This window comes from Bombina bombina, chromosome 6 (genome assembly GCF_027579735.1).
Source record: "Bombina bombina isolate aBomBom1 chromosome 6, aBomBom1.pri, whole genome shotgun sequence".
Lineage (NCBI taxonomy): Eukaryota > Metazoa > Chordata > Amphibia > Anura > Bombinatoridae > Bombina > Bombina bombina.
The window spans coordinates 697,792,085-697,810,436 of NC_069504.1; positions in this window are offsets into that span (position 1 = coordinate 697,792,085).

Below are 18,352 nucleotides of genomic sequence, written 5' to 3' on the forward strand. Positions count from 1 at the left end.
GTTATCACACAGACTATTTATTATCAAACTGCTCAGGGAAATGATTTTCAAGACTGAGTGGGAAGCTTAGTACCAGCATTCTGCTATACAGTCATAATTTAAGTTAACTCATTCTGTTCCTGGCTAAACGTTAGTGGAATATATTGGTTGCCTATTTAGTTTTGGGATGAAAGGAAGACGCTTTTAATTGAACTGGTGATATTTTTTGCTGCCTAGGTTTATTGTATAGGGACTCCATATTTATATCTTCATTATAAAACTTAATGCAAAGTTGTGTTTATTATTTAACTAAAGAAAATGTATTTTTATGCAAAATGTTCCGTCATTGCAGCATTAGTTTTCCTAAAACAATGACTGCTGTAGCTATAATGAGCATAGAAAAATATTACTGTAATGATAAATTAGCTCAATTAAAAAAGAAAATTAAAAAAAGCAAGTTTATCGCCATTAGATCTTGTAATCAACTGCAAGGAAAGGAATACTAGCCGTTTTATTTTTATTGTTTTATTAATATTAACATACACATAGCTTGCTCAGTATTAAAAGGGAACTAAACTATGCATGAAATATTCATTTTGTCTGCTTCTTTTGAATACTGTTTTATCTCGCTTACTTCTAGAGAGATTGGAGAGCCTCCATCCTACATAAGTATGGGGACATTTACATCAGTCTGCAACATTCTTCACAGTGATTGTGTGGCTCATTTACATCTGTCTCTAACTGGCCACAGCATAGGAAACCAGGAACATGGATTTTACCAGATTTTTCAAGAGGTGTATCCCTAAACTGCACTTGATCTTCAAAACCTTGTAAACTGCACTCACAAAATAACAGTGCTAAAGGGATAGTAAAGTCCAAATTAAACTTTCATGATTCAGATAGGGCATGTGTGTTTGCTTTGTTCTCTTTGTATTCTTAGTTGAAAGCTAAAGCTAGGTAGGCTCATGTGCTAATTTCTAAGTCCTTGAAGGCCGCCTCTGCATTTGACAGTTTTTCACAGCTAGAGGGTGTTAGTTTATGTGTTTCATATAGATAACATTGTGCTCACGCAAGTGAAGTTATTTAAGAGTCAGCACTAATTGCCTGATATGCAAGTCTCTTAAAAGATCTAGAGATAAGGAGGCAGTCAGCAGAAGCTTAGATACAAGGTAATTAAAGAGGTAAAAAGTATATTTTTATAACAGTGTTGGTTATACAAAACTGGGGAATGGTAAATAAAGGGATTATCTATATTTTTAAATAATATCATTATTGGTGTTTTCTATCCCTTTAAATGATTTATTGATGTATTTTACAATGTTGTAATATAAACACAATTAAAGCAATATTTTCTTCATGAGAAAACTTTTGTGACCTCTTAATCTATCAATGAGCTTGTGGAGATTGTTGGTCTGGTGTGTCAGTGTGCCCTTCTTCTCCTCATCCTCCTTCTGTATAGATCGTTCCTTACTTAGCATTGTTGTATGTGGGAAATGGGACATAACAATTTTATTTGTCTCTCAACCTCATGTTTTTTCTTTACTGCCTGTGCTCCCCTCCCCTTGTATTTTCCTTGGCACCCCCTTTGCCCCCACTCTGACTACTTTGACTCCCCCTATGGCTTCCCTGATTTCCCCTAGGACTACCTCTGTGACCCCCTGCACTAATCATTTGCGTGGCCATTGGTTTTCTCATGTGCATGCCCCATGAACTGTCTTGACTCGTTCCACTGTCCATTGTAGCCCTTGAGGGTTAAATCGCTAGGCAGATACATTTAAACAAATTTTCATAATTTTCCTTTGTCCTGCAACTTTCTCCAATGTTATCCGATTTGCATCTAAAAATAGAGGATCGGCATTAATCTTTTAATAGTGTGCAACAAGTTGCTGATGTTTATGATTGGCTATGAAGTCAATAGGGATGTGATGTCATCTAAAAAACACACAAAACCACCATGTTATTATTATTATTTGTGTGTATTATAAAGCTCCAACATATTAAACAGCACTGTAGCATTAAAGGAACACTTTACCTGGTTTTGTTTATTGTTTAAAAAGATAGATAATGCCTTTACTACCCATTCCCCAGCTTAGCATAACTAGCATTATTATATTAAAAAGACATGAAACCCACATTTTTTCTTTCATGATTTAGATAAAGAACACAATTGCAACCACTTCAGTTTGCACGAGGGTGTGTTCTCGTAGTACGAATTGCTACCTGTAGGCGGCGCATGACAAGCCATTCTCATTATGAAGGGGGTAGACGATCAAACACTGTTCTGAGCAATCCTCTTTTCTACAGGCCGGGGATCGTTGGTGGCACTCTGAGGCTTCATGGGAGTGCCACAAAGGGGGCGGAGCAAGAATACATACCCGTAGCTGCATGTGGTCTTGGAGCAGTACCACACAAAAGAACGTTAATAGATAAAGTTAAAAAACACACATGGGGATTTGCTTGGGGTATTACATTATATGCACAATGAAAAAAAAATCTGGTTTGTCTAGAGACCGCGAAAAAATAAAGAAGTCCCTCTTTTAAAAAAATATATATATATATATATATGAACTCCACTCCAGCCCAAACATACGATCCTCAAAAGTGATTAAGCAAAAAAGCCCATATATCTGTATGGAGTATAGTGAAGTCACGTAAAAACAGTAGAATTACTGCAGCAAACAACAAACCGGAACAGGAGGACCGCAACAGTGGCGGTCAGTGAATAACAAGTGATAGGACTCCCCAATACACGGCACTTTCAGACGTAGTGTAAATTACTTAGCTTACCAGCCTGAAGACCTGCTGCACAGCGATCCTCTGGTTACTCAGTGAGCCGATTCCTCATCCACATGCCTGTGGGGTCCACTGGATACCTTGGTAAGAGATTTCCCACCTGTGCAGTTTCACTGTTGAATGGCTGGTATGTGACAAACTGCTTTCTGTTGAATGCTCCGTACTCCAATTGCTTGGGAGGGCTTACTTAGAATACGTCACGCACATCTGACTTTAATAGACCATTGAAAGGCAGGAACACAATCCCAACAGCGTGAAATTTAAGAGGTGCCAGGTAGAGGAAAAATAGTACAGTTCACAAAGAGAAAATACCGGCACTCTCCAGATCAGTAAAAACACTTCTTTATTGAGTGACATTAAAAGAAACAAAAGGTTACAACAGTCAGAGCACGCATGGTCTAACTGTTGTAAGCTTTTGTTTCTTTTAATGTGACTCAATAAAGAAGTGTTTTTACTGATCTGGAAGGTGCTGGTATTTTCTCTTTGTGAACTATATTTATATATATATATACAGTATATATATATATATATATATATATATATATATATATATATATATATAAACTTATGTAACGGGGTTTGGCCTAGGCCCACAATTACCCCTGTGGGTCTTTACCCCAGCTACCTCCATGTGCTCTGCAGGCTGATCCTGAGTCTCCGCTACCTGGGAGTTGGGGTACATGACTGTGGCAGTGCCTCCACCTGACTGGGCATCCAGGGCAAGAATGGGTTTCCCAGACAGGAACATAATAAATAACTACAACACACACAGTAATAACAGTAAAACAGTATGAACATGTATTAAAGGATTATGGTAAATAAAAATAAGGCAAGAATTACAGTGGCTAACTAACACACCAACTCTCTCTAACCAGGCCCAGCACCCTCCCAAACCACCTGCGAACCCACCCTCAGGCTTCACCCTAATGGCTGATGGGTACCAGTTGGTGCACAGAAATGTTGGGGCCCTTTAAGGTAATCCACATGCATTTAAACAGTTACAGCTCATAGGAAACTGCAATCCACAGGAAGAGCTGTTTATAAGTTTATGTGATGGACAGAATGCCCTGTCAGTATGACAAGGAGAGAGGATGCTTCTTACCACTAAACAGGATTCATCTGCACAGGCTGAAAGAAAACTCAAAGGTCTGCCAGTCATTTACTTTGTCTGCATTCTTCTCCACAGCTCTCTCACAGGGTCAGACTGCAGCTGGCAGCATACACTAAATCAGCAGAGGAATGCTGTTACTTTACAAGATGAAGTCTGCAGCTCTCTCACAGCCAGGCCTCACACACACCTTCACTGCTCTGACATGTCTGCTTCCTCCTGTGTCTTACACTCTTCTTTCAGTTTCACTTGATCACATGAGCAACCAGTCTAATAGTTGCCTAGGCAACTTCTCCTGCAGACTGTATACAGGTGCAAAAGTTCAACAGGAAGGGCTACATTCTCCCCCTCGTAAAATCCTTGCCTTACACTGGCAAGGTTCCACCAAGAAGTAAATTGAAAAAACAAAACATAAATAATAATAAATGCACTAACAGTCCTATAAACAAATGTTAACTATCTTACAGTTTATTCTAGTACAGAGAGGTTCCAACATTCATAATGTCTGCAACCGCATACAGAAAATCAACCATTTTAGACTGTACCTGGGGCATATGTACATAACTGGGTTCTCCGACTTGATCGTAAGTAAGAACCCTGGGAGGCTGTCGTATTCTAGTACCCAGTCTCTGTTCTCTCTGAGGAAGTCCAGAATGTTCCTGGGAATCTTCAGCTCTGGCCACTTGGGTGGGGAGGTCACCAGATGCTTGAGACCCTGGCTTTCCCATGATGCAAGAGTCTCTTTTTGGGGTCCCAGGCACAAAGTTGGGGCTGTTGGGATTCAATGTAGAGGAGGCTAAGGGAGGAGAGGAAGGAAAGTGCTGTGTTTCCTCAGCAGGAGGAGACCACCATTGATCATCAGCACTAAGAGCTTCTGAGGTCTCTACTGCCTCATTTTCAGGACTCTCCGTTGTGCTTTTCTCCCATTCACTACTACTCCCTTCCTCTTCATCGATATAGGCTATTGGTAGTAGATGGTTCCTATGCCAAGCTTTGATCCGGCCTTCTGGGCCTTTTATATTATACACTGGCAGGCCCTTTAGCTTAGACACAACTTCAAATAGGGTATCCTTCCATCTGTCTGCTAATTTGTGTTTCCCAGGTACCCCTAGATTCCGGAGGAGAACCTTATCTCCCGCTTGGACTTCCCGATGCTTCACTTTGGTATCGTATCTTCTTTTGTTGCGTTCCTCCATTTTTGCCGCAGCTTGAGTGGCCAACTCGTAGGCACTGTGAAGGTTTTGTCTGAGGGTCCTCACATACTGGAAGTGAGAGTCTGACTTTGTCCCATCTGGGGACACCCCCAACCGGACATCTATCGGTAGTCTGGCTTCCCTTCCAAACATTAGGAAATAGGGTGAGAATCCTGTAGACTCATGCCTTGTGCAAATATATGCGTGGACCATGGCTTCTACATGCTTACTCCAGGACCGCTTCTCCACTTGTTTCAGAGTCCCGAGCATGTCTAGGAGTGTCCTATTAAAACGCTCAGGCTGGGCATCACCCTCAGGGTGGTAGGGTGTTGTTCTGGACTTGTGAACCTGCAACATATCCAGCAGTTCTTTGATCAGCTTACTCTCAAAGTCTCTACCTTGATCAGAATGTATTCGATTGGGCAGACCCTAGTGCATAAAATATTTCTGCCAGAGGACCTTGGCTACGGTCACAGCCTTCTGGTCTTTAGTGGGAAAAGCCTGAGCGTATCTGGTGAAATGGTCTGTTACTACCAGAACATTCCCAATTCCGGTAGTATCATTCTCAATACATAGATAGTCCATGCACACAAGATCCAGGGGTCCTGTACTTCTCAGGTGGCCCATAGGGGCAGCTCTCACAGGCAGAGTCTTTCTCTGAATACATCTTCTGCAGGTCTTCGCATAATGTTCAACATGTTCTCTCATGCGAGGCCAATAGAACCGGTCTTGTACCAGGCCATAGGTCTTGTCTACCCCAAGATGCCCATGTTGATCATGGAGAGCTCTCAGGACCATTCCCCGATATCTATGAGGTAACACTAGCTGCTTTCGACCAGGGTGGTCATGGTATTTTATAATTCTATAAAGGATTCCATCTTCTAGATGTAGTTTACTCCATTCTCTCCGGTACAAATCTCTTTGTCCAATGGGAAGGGAGCTCAGTAATTTAGGGTTCTTGGCTCTCATTGCCTTGAGGACTGTCCCTATATACCAGTCCTGTGACTGGGCTTTCTTCTTGTCTTCATTGGTTATGTGAGACCACTGTTGAAGCATTGCTGGAGCACAGAATACCTCTGGTACAGCTTCTGGGGAGTGACATATGGAGTCTATTCCTCTGAGTTCAGAGAACTCATCCTGCCTCTCAGCCACTACATATGTTTGGCACAGGGCTCCTACCCCAGGCACAGGGATTTATTCCCATTCCTCCTTTTCTTCATGAGGAGGAAGTCCAGGTCTGAGGGACAGAGCATCCGCACTGACATTCTTGGGGCCTGGCTTGTATTTAAGGCTGAAACTATAGTTCGACAATGCTGCCAGCCACCTATGCCCTGTGGCATCCAGCTTTGCTGTTGTTTGAATATAAGTAAGCGGATTGTTATCCGTCCTTACCTCGAATGTTGCTCCATATAAATAGTCATGTAACTTGTCCACAATTGCCCACTTGAGCGCCAAGAATTCTAGCTTATGGACCGGATAGTTTTTCTCTGCACCAGTTAAACTTCTACTTATGTAGGCCACTGGTCTTAACCCTTCCGGGTAGCTCTGATGCAATACGGCCCCTAGGCCTTCCATACTGGCATCAACATGGAGCACATATAGTTTCTCGGGATCTGAATATGCCAATACAGGAGCTTCTGTGAGTCTTTTCTTCAAGATTAAGAAGGCTTCTTCGCATCCTGAGGTCCATTTCTTTCCGAAGGAGTCTTTAGGACTTGGCGCATTAACACCCTCTATAGCAGAGGTAGTCTTTAACAGGTTGTGTAGCTCTCGAGCAATCTTTAAATAGTCTTTCACAAACCTCCGGTAGTAACCGCAGAATCCAAGAAAAGCTCACTGATGTTATCTGGCCTGGGCCAGTTCATCACCGCTTCAATTTTGGTCGGTTCAGTTGTCACACCTTGTGCGGAAACAATGTGACCTACATATGTAACAGAGTTCTGGGCAAACCGACATTTGTCTATTGATAATTTCAGACCCTCTGCTTGGAGTCGATCCAACACCTTCAGCAATCGCTGTTCGTGCTCTTCTGGTGTCCTTCCAAACACTATGAGGTCATCAAGATAGACTAGGCACTCTTTGGGATTCATATCCCTCACAGTCTTCTCCATCAGCCTTTGAAAGGTGGCGGGAGCTCCAGTGACCCCTTGGGGCAACCTGGTAAACTCGTAGAATCCCAAGGGACAGATGAAAGCTGTCTTTTCCTGATCCTCCTTCTTCATGGGTATCTGATAATACCCAGACCTCAAGTCCAGGACGCTGAACCACTGGCTTCCAGAAAGGGCATCTAGCAGATCTTCTATCCATGGCAGAGTATATTGATCTGGCACAGTCCTTTTGTTTAAAGTCCGATAGTCTATGCAGAGCCGGACTGTGCCATTCTTTTTCCTAACTACCACTATGGGTGAGGCATATGGACTTCTGGACTCTTTAATAATGCCAGATTCTTCCATCTGTTTGAGTATATCCCGGACATCTTCCACATCTCGAGGGGGTATTCTCCTTGATCTTTCTCTGAAAGGAGCTGGGTCAGAAAGTCTGATAGCATGTGTGGCACTCTTTGCACATCCCACATCCATTTCTTTCCTGGAGAAGACTTTCTCTCGAGTAGCTAATTTGGATCGGAGGCTATCTCTCCACTTTTGTGGTAGAGGAGAATCTTCCAGTTCAAAAACTATAGGTCCTTCATGATCACCTCCCTGTTCTGCCTTTACAGACATTACTGAAAAGACTTGGTCCAACAAGTGAATCACACCAATCTTCTGGTGACGATCAATTCTGATCTCTGTGGGTGTTAAGTTCCTTATCATTATGGGAAAATCTTTACACTAGTGATTCCGCCAGTCTTTCACCTCAGGTATGAGAATCCACCCTTTTTTTGCATCCTCCTCAGGCAAGGACTCAATGAGGTATTGCCTGGTTCCTCCTGATATTTCATGGTGCATAGATGCTATGGCTCGTAGAGTCTTAGTCTCTCCAGGCCTTACAAATAAAGGCCTAGATTTGGAGTTTGGCGGTAGATGGGCTGTTAACGCTACGCGTAGAGCATTTTTACCGCAAATGCAACTCTCGATACCAGAGTTGCTTACGGACGCGGCCAGCCTCAAAAACGTGCTCGTGCACGATTCTCCCATAGGAAACAATGGGGCTGTTTGAGCTGAAAAAAAACCTAACACCTGCAAAAAAGCAGCGTTCAGCTCCTAACGCAGCCACATTGTTTCCTATGGGGAAACACTTCCTACGTCTGCACCTAACACTCTAACATGTACCCCGAGTCTAAACACCCCTAACCTTACACTTATTAACCCCTAATCTGCCGCCCCCGCTATCGCTGACCCCTGCATTATATTATTAACCCCTAATCTTCCGCTCCGTAAACCGCCGCAACTTACATTATCCCTATGTACCCCTAATCTGCTGCCCCTAACACCGCCGACCCCTATATTATATTTATTAACCCCTAACCTGCCCCCCACAATGTCGCCGCCAGCTACTTACAATAATTAACCCCTAATCTGCGGACCGCAAAGCGCCGCCACCTACATTATCCTTATGTACCCCTAATCTGCTGCCCCTAACACCGCCGACCCCTATATTATATTTATTAACCCCTAATCTGCCCCCCTCAACGTCGCCGACACCTGCCTACACTTATTAACCCCTAATCTGCCGAGCGGACCTGAGCGCTACTATAATAAAGTTATTAACCCCTAATCCGCCTCACTAACCTTATAATAAATAGTATTAACCCCTAATCTGCCCTCCCTAACATCGCCGACACCTAACTTCAATTATTAACCCCTAATCTGACGACCGGAGCTCATCGCTACTATAATAAATGGATTAACCCCTAAAGCTAAGTCTAACCCTAACACTAACACCCCCCTAACTTAAATATAATTTAAATCTAACGAAATTAATTATCTCTTATTAAATAAATTATTCCTATTTAAAGCTAAATACTTACCTGTAAAATAAATCCTAATATAGCTACACTATAAATTATAATTACATTGTAGCTATTTTAGGATTAATATTTATTTTACAGGCAACTTTGTAATTATTTTAACCAGGTACAATAGCTATTAAATAGTTAAGAACTATTTAATAGTTACCTAGTTAAAATAATAACAAAATTACCTGTAAAATAAGTCCTAACCTAAGTTATAATTAAACCTAACACTACCCTATCAATAAATTAATTAAATAAAATACCTACAATTACCTACAATAAAACCTAACACTACACTATCAATAAATAAATTAAATACAATTTCTACAAATAACTACAATTACATAAACTAACTAAAGTACAAAAAATAAAAAAGAACTAAGTTACAAAAAATAAAAAAATATTTACAAACATAAGAAAAATATTACAACAATTTTAAACTAATTACACCTACTCTAAGCCCCCTAATAAAATAACAAAGACCCCCAAAATAAAAAAATGCCCTACCCTATTCTAAATTAATAAATTTAAAAGCTCTTTTACCTTACCAGCCCTGAACAGGGCCCTATGCGGGGCATGCCCCAAGAAATTCAGCTCTTTTGCCTGTAAAAAAAAACATACAATACCCCCCCCCAACATTACAACCCACCACCCACATACCCCTAATCTAACCCAAACCCCCCTTAAATAAACCTAACACTAAGCCCCTGAAGATCATCCTACCTTGTCTTCACCATACCAGGTTCACCGATCGGTCCAGAAGAGCTCCTCCGATGTCCTGATCCAAGCCCAAGCGGGGGGCTGAAGAGGTCCATGATCCGGCTGAAGTCTTCATCCAAGCGGGCCAGAAGAGGTCTTCCATCCGATTGAAGTCTTCATCCAAGCGGCATCCATCCGGAGCGAAGCGGCAGCATCCTGAAGACCTCCACCGCGGAACATCCATCCTGGCCGACGACTGAACGACGAATGACGGTTCCTTTAAATGACGTCACCCAAGATGGCGTCCCTCAAATTCCGATTGGCTGATAGGATTCTATCAGCCAATCGGAATTAAGGTAGGAATATTCTGATTGGCTGATGGAATCAGCCAATCAGAATCAAGTTCAATCCGATTGGCTGATCCAATCAGCCAATCAGATAGAGCTCGCATTCTATTGGCTGATCGGAACAGCCAATAGAATGCGAGCTCAATCTGATTGGCTGATTGGATCAGCCAATCGGATTGAACTTGATTCTGATTGGTTGATTCCATCAGCCAATCAGAATATTCCTACCTTAATTCCGATTGGCTGATAGAATCCTATCAGCCAATCGGAATTCGAGGGACGCCATCTTGGGTGACGTCATTTAAAGGAACCGTCATTCGTCGTTCAGTCGTCGGCCAGGATGGATGTTCCGCGGTGGAGGTCTTCAGGATGCTGCCGCTTCGCTCCGGATGGATGCCGCTTGGATGAAGACTTCAATCGGATGGAAGACCTCTTCTGGCCCGCTTGGATGAAGACTTCAGCCGGATCATGGACCTCTTCAGCCCCCCGCTTGGGCTTGGATCAGGACATCGGAGGAGCTCTTCTGGACCGATCGGTGAACCTGGTATGGTGAAGACAAGGTAGGATGATCTTCAGGGGCTTAGTGTTAGGTTTATTTAAGGGGGGTTTGGGTTAGATTAGGGGTATGTGGGTGGTGGGTTGTAATGTTGGGGGGGGGTATTGTATGTTTTTTTTTACAGGCAAAAGAGCTGAATTTCTTGGGGCATGCCCCGCAAAGGGCCCTGTTCAGGGCTGGTAAGGTAAAAGAGCTTTTAAATTTATTAATTTAGAATAGGGTAGGGCATTTTTTTATTTTGGGGGTCTTTGTTATTTTATTAGGGGGCTTAGAGTAGGTGTAATTAGTTTAAAATTGTTGTAATATTTTTCTTATGTTTGTAAATATTTTTTTATTTTTTGTAACTTAGTTCTTTTTTATTTTTTGTACTTTAGTTAGTTTATGTAATTGTAGTTATTTGTAGAAATTGTATTTAATTTATTTATTGATAGTGTAGTGTTAGGTTTTATTGTAGATAATTGTAGGTATTTTATTTAATTAATTTATTGATAGGGTAGTGTTAGGTTTAATTATAACTTAGGTTAGGACTTATTTTACAGGTAATTTTGTTATTATTTTAACTAGGTAACTATTAAATAGTTCTTAACTATTTAATAGCTATTGCACCTGGTTAAAATAATTACAAAGTTGCCTGTAAAATAAATATTAATCCTAAAATAGCTACAATATAATTATAATTTATAGTGTAGCTATATTAGGATTAATTTTACAGGTAAGTATTTAGCTTTAAATAGGAATAATTTATTTAATAAGAGTTAATTAATTTCGTTAGATTTAAATTATATTTAAGTTAGGGGGGTGTTAGTGTTAGACTTAGCTTTAGGGGTTAATCCATTTATTATAGTAGCGATGAGCTCCGGTCGTCAGATTAGGGGTTAATAATTGAAGTTAGCTGTCGGTGATGTTAGGGAGGGCAGATTAGGGGTTAATACTATTTATGATAGGGTTAGTGAGGCGGATTAGGGGTTAATAACTTTATTATAGTAGCGCTCAGGTCCGCTCGGCAGATTAGGGGTTAATAAGTGTAGGCAGGTGTCGGCGACGTTGAGGGGGGCAGATTAGGGGTTAATAAATATAATATAGGGGTCGGCGGTGTTAGGGGCAGCAGATTAGGGGTACATAAGGATAACGTAGGTGGCGGCGCTTTGCGGTCGGCAGATTAGGGGTTAATTATTGTAAGTAGCTTGCGGCGACGTTGTGGGGGGCAGGTTAGGGGTTAATAAATATAATATAGGGGTCGGCGGTGTTAGGGGCAGCAGATTAGGGGTACATAAGGATAACGTAGGTGGCGGCTCTTTGCGGTCGGCAGATTAGGGGTTAATTATTGTAGGTAGCTGGCGGCGACGTTGTGGGGGGCAGATTAGGGTTTAATAAATATAATATAGGGGTCGGCGGTGTTAGGGGCAGCAGATTAGGGGTACATAAGTATAACGTAGGTGGCGGTCGGCAGATTAGGGGTTAAAAAAAATTAATCGAGTTGCGGCGATGTGGGGGGACTTCGGTTTAGGGGTACATAGGTAGTTTATGGGTGTTAGTGTACTTTAGGGTACAGTAGTTAAGAGCTTTATGAACCGGCGTTAGCCCATAAAGCTCTTAACTCCTGCTTTTTTCCTGCGGCTGGAGTTTTGTCGTTAGAGCTCTAACGCTCACTTCAGAAACGACTCTAAATACCGGAGTTAGGAAGATCCCATTGAAAAGATAGGATACGCAATTGACGTAAGGGGATCTGCGGTATGGAAAAGTCGCGGCTGAAAAGTGAGCGTTAGACCCTATTTTGAGTGACTCCAAATACCGGCGGTAGCCTAAAACCAGCGTTAGGAGCCTCTAACGCTGGTTTTCACGGCTAACGCCGAACTCTAAATCTAGGCCAAAGGTTCTTTCCCCGAGTAGTGGCATGATCCTGGTCTAGCTTGTAGGGCTAGTCGATGGCATTCTTTCCCTAGAACAGGGCTGACTTCCATCAGTCTGGTTAGAGATACATCTCCCACTTCAGTTAGGTAGGCCCTGAACATGTCCTGCACCATTCTTGCGTTGGTACCCAAAATTAATGGGGCGCACATTGTTTTCTTCATGGAGCATACAAGAGCTTCCAATTCCATAGGGCAGATCATTCCTGTGTTTAACTGTGGGATGGTTATTGTCACTCTTATACATCCCTCTACAGGCTGGGCCTGAGATCCCACTCCCCACAACTGCAACTCTCCTGCTGGCTCCAGGGGAATATGTTTTAGATGATGGTCATAGAAGTCTCTATTAATGATGGTGACCTGGGATCCAGTATCTAACAAGGCCGAGGCATGAATATCTTCTATTTGTAACTGTATCAGAGATTTGGGCCCGATCTTGGCCCCCACAGATAACATGAGTGTGGTTTTTTTTCCTCTTTTCCTGAAAGGACTGGTAACTTGAGCCTCCTCCAGCTCAATAGCTAGCACTTCCACTCCTGTATCTGATGAATTAGTGGGACACTCCCGCTTGAAATGCCCTGATTTTCCACACTTAAAACAGTTCCCTCAGGGGGACTGTTCCTCTGGGAATAACCTCCCTGTGGTCTCCCTGCGGTGCTGCCTCCTGGTAGGAGAATAATCTGTTCTTCTTGGCGATGACTTAGACAATAATTTTAATTCAGCTACCTTTTTTTTAAGGACGAACAGTTCCATATCCTCTTTCTCTGCAGCTTTAGAAGAATTTCCTTTTTGTGGAGGAGATGGGGACATTTGGTTCTCCAGTATTTTTGCTTTTCGGATCAGTGTGGAATTGGACAAGACTTGATCATCCAACTTAACTCTTAACATGATCATGACTGGATCATTGCTAAGGCCTCCCTTCTGAATTTGTTTGGATAGTCGAGCATCCAACTCAGATGCAGTGACTGCTCCATTATGAAACAGTTTTCCCAGTGACAATTGTAATCGATTGTTATAGTCTGAAGCTTTCTCATGTTCCTTCTGTTTAGTGGCTAGGAACTTGATTAATAGATCATCAGAGTCCTCTGATTTTCCATACGCATCCTGCAAAACTTTCAGGTAATCTTGTGCGGTAGCTTGTTCATTCACTCCCCTAAACAGCCTTATCATATTCATAGCTGGGAAACGAAGACTCTCCATTATCCGTTGTTTTTTTATGTTATCCGTACAAGACCATTCTTCCAATAATTGTACAGTATTATCCTTCCAGGCCTTAAAGGGTTCCTCCCCGGCAGGAACAGGCTGATTCCCAGAAAACACTTTCAGCTTACGGTAACTGTGGGTATGGGTAGCTGTTACTATGGCTTCTGAGAGTTTTTGCAGTATTTCAGATATGTTAGTCTCTCCTGAACTTGTGGCTCTCAATAGGGAATCGCCTGGTTTTGGGGATGTTGGAGATGAGGGAACCACTAGATCTGGGGTCTTAGGGGCAGTTGTCCCTTGCACACTGGAAAAGTAGACATTTCGTTTGGGGGTGGCCCCAGTCTCTACAGGGGTAACCGGTAATCTCCTGGCAGGTTTCTCTGACAAAGGGGACAGAATCTGGGAATAACTTGATACATTAAAGTCTCTTTGGCCTATACTGGAGGGTTGCTGCAGTGTAACCCCTTCCTCCTTATCAGGGAAAGCGTACACTAAGCGACATCCTTCAGGAGCTACTTCAAGAAGGTATAGACATGTAGGCCTATAACCGCCTCTCAAATCTGCATGGGAATATACTAAAATGTAAGTTTGACCGTATGAATCATGCAGGATATCTCTGATGGTAGCCATATCTATTCCCAGTATAATCTCTACGCACTTGGTGACATGTTTTATCTCACTATAGGGAGGTACCTGGCATATCATCACTGCATGATGCAATGGTACCTTCTGTTGCTGGGCCCAATCTGTTACAAATGGGAGTGTGGGCCGGGGAATTAACGTATCCTTACTGGGTGTACCCCAATTTATCTCAGCAGTGCCTCCAAATGTAATGGGGTTTGGTCTAGGCCCACAATTACCCCTGTGGGTCTTTACCCCAGCTACCTCCATGTGCTCTGCAGGCTGATCCTGAGTCTCCGCTACCTGGGAGTTGGGGTACATGACTGTGGCAGTGCCTCCACCTGACTGGGCATCCAGGGCAAGAATGGGTTTCCCAGACAGGAACATAATAAATAACTACAACACACACAGTAATAACAGTAAAACAGTATGAACATGTATTAAAGGATTATGGTAAATAAAAATAAGGCAAGAATTACAGTGGCTAACTAACACACCAACTCTCTCTAACCAGGCCCAGCACCCTCCCAAACCACCTGCGAACCCACCCTCAGGCTTCACCCTAATGGCTGATGGGTACCAGTTGGTGCACAGAAATGTTGGGGCCCTTTAAGGTAATCCACATGCATTTAAATAGTTACAGCTCATAGGAAACTGCAATCCACAGGAAGAGCTGTTTATAAGTTTATGTGATGGACAGAATGCCCTGTCAGTATGACAAGGAGAGAGGATGCTTCTTACCACTAAACAGGATTCATCTGCACAGGCTGAATGAAAACTCAAAGGTCTGCCAGTCATTTACTTTGTCTGCATTCTTCTCCACAGCTCTCTCACAGGGTCAGACTGCAGCTGGCAGCATACACTAAATCAGCAGAGGAATGCTGCTACTTTACAAGATGAAGTCTGCAGCTCTCTCACAGCCAGGCCTCACACACACCTTCACTGCTCTGACATGTCTGCTTCCTCCTGTGTCTTACACTCTTCTTTCAGTTTCACTTGATCACATGAGCAACCAGTCTAATAGTTGCCTAGGCAACTTCTCCTGCAGACTGTATACAGGTGCAAAAGTTCAACAGGAAGGGCTACATTTATATAATTATATATAGGTAGAGACATATACAGATACATAAAGAAATATCTATTTAAAATCACTTAGAATATATTCCCCTTTATGAAGAACATTGGAATGTGAAATATTTACAATAAATAAATAGTTAAAGGGACACTGAACCCAAATTTTTTCTTTCGTGATTCAGATAGAGCATGAGATTTTAAGCAACTTTCTAATTTACTCCTATTATCAATTTTCTTCATTCTCTTGGAATCTTTATTTGAAATGCAAGAATGTAAGTTTAGATGCCGGCCCATTTTTCGTGAACAACCTAGGTTGTCCTTGATGATTGGTGGATAAATTCATCCACCAATCAAAAACTGCTGTCCAGAGTTCTGAACCAAGAAAAAAGCTTAGATGTCTTCTTTTTTTATATAAAGATAGCAAGAGAACAAAGAAAAATTGATAATAGGAGTAAATTAGAAAGTTGCTTAAAATTGCATGCTCTATCTGAATAACAAAAGAAAAAATTTGGGTTCAGTGTCCCTTTAATCACTTTATTAAATATGAATATTGCATAAATATAATTTTCCATTCTTTCAGCTACTTGACTGCAAAGGGCTCCAATGCACTTCTATATATGTCTATATATATATACATATGTATTTTTGTCCCTCTTCTCCTTTCTATGGTGGAATCACTACTCTTCACCAAAACAACCAAAATCCGAGCAATGGCAAAGAGAGCAGTTAAAGCTGTTCAGCCTGACATATTCCCCTTTCATTAATTATTTCCTCTTTATTAAGTCTCATCCAGCACATTTTTGGTGACATTGTGTTGTATCTCTATTAAACATATCACACAGAAATTGCTGAATACAGAAAATGAATCAATAATGAACACTGAATGCAAATAAGGAGTAGGTCAACCATTTTGAGCGAAGGTAAGTAGTGTCTCCAGAGATTTATAGTTCTCTCCTTCAAATGTTGGCATTGTTTGAACCACAGCTCTTTCTCCATTCATCAGTCCAATCAGAGCTGCTTAATACAATAATTATCAAGCATACTGCTTAATTCAGAAAAGAAAGAACAATGAAGAGAAGCCATTTCATATCCTTCATTAATTAAGGTCAGAGATGCTGCATATAGCTTTGTCTTATCCAGCAATTAAATCTCTTTATTTGTGATGCTCCAATGAGCACATTATGTTTGTCTGCTAAAGTCAGTAGTGCAAGCATGGCAAGCACTTTGGCTTAAAGCTTGATCAGTTGATGTTTCCTCTAAATACAAACATATCTTATATTGTTGAAGGCAAATTTATTTTCTAAAGAAAATTTCTGGATGAAAGGGTTCCATTCTTCCTAAACATAATAACAAAATATCTTATCAATCTGTTTCCTTTAATTGTGAGAAGTTAACAGGTATATATTCTGCATGTGTCAATGATAATGTGGGGGTATGTTGTACTGATGCTGGAAGTGTGATAGACATAGAGTTACAGGGGCTGGCGGCAAATGAATAGGAACTTGGTATGTCATATAAACAAATAGTGGACTTGTAGGTTGGGCTGGCACTGTGCAGGTTACCCAGTCTGCAATAGTATAATGTGACGGTGGTAAGGAAGGGTAGATTACTGATTCTAGTTGTTAAAGAACAGACTCAAGTCCCAGATCATGCAATTCAATGCAAGATTATTCTTCCTCCATGGAAAATCCCTCATCCCAGGGGCTTATTGAACCTTTAGTCCACTCATCAAATAACTCAGCATATGTTCCTGAAATAAATAATTATGAAAAACCATTAATAATTAAGAAGGACATTTTATTAATGGGAAGGTAAAACATGTCAGCTACTTAATGTAATATTGATAATGCTGCTTAATATGTTGAAGGCAGTTTTTTGTGCACTTAAACAGGTAAAGGGACAGTAGACACCTTGAGATTTTTTTTAAAATAAAATGTTTAGTTATGCATAGTGAAACAAATTAGCAATATATGTTCATTATTTATTTTGTCCCATTTTCATTTAAGTTAGCTCTGAAAATGTAATTTCTAATTCTCTATACTTAAAATGCATCTGCTGACTTCTGAGGGTTTAAGTAGTGTAGGGGTTATTGTGGTGGTGGCTTTAGTGTAGGTTGCAGTGCGTTTATTTTGCTATATACTTTACAGAGATCATTTACTTTACATCGCCAATGTCTGTGCTGATGCTTCTTGGAATATTTCGCCAGCGTCGCCATCCATTGCGATATATAGTAAAACGCCTCTTGACGATGCTGCCTTTAAACAGTAATGTCGGCACTTTTGAATATGTCGTCGGCATTCTCAACATCGCATCTGATCCCTTTTCAATAAATTGTTACATCGCAAGCACTTTTGATCATCAGGGCCTAACTCTGCTACATAGATTTCCCTAATTGAAGTTTTCAGCTAACAACTGCAAAGCAATGCATTTTATGACTGCGTCTAGCCTTGTTGTCTGTAAAAAAAAAAGCTCAGATTGGCTCCTCCAAATAAGGCAAATGGTTGGTGGAGTTTGACTATCGATAAATAACTTCAGTAAAAAGGATGTTAATTTGTTTTAAAAATGTTAAAACTCGGCTGTTATGTTATTTTATAGTAACACAGCTGAAATATCTTGTAATTACAATTTGTTTACTGTCCCTTTAATATCAATAATATATGAAATGTGCAATTACCAATTTGATATAATTTTGAGTAATTTTATACATTTGTTTAAACATTCAAACATTTGTTGCTGTTTTGCAAAAAAAAAGTAGCTGGGCACATGGCTTGTCTGTGACATAAATTATATATTTCACTGGTTTACATGTAGATTCTGGCCTACCTGTTTTACCACTACGACCATATTCAGTAATATGTCCTGCCTAAAACATGGCCACTTGCTAATCTGAATTACAGCTTTATAGTCACATCTAAAAAAA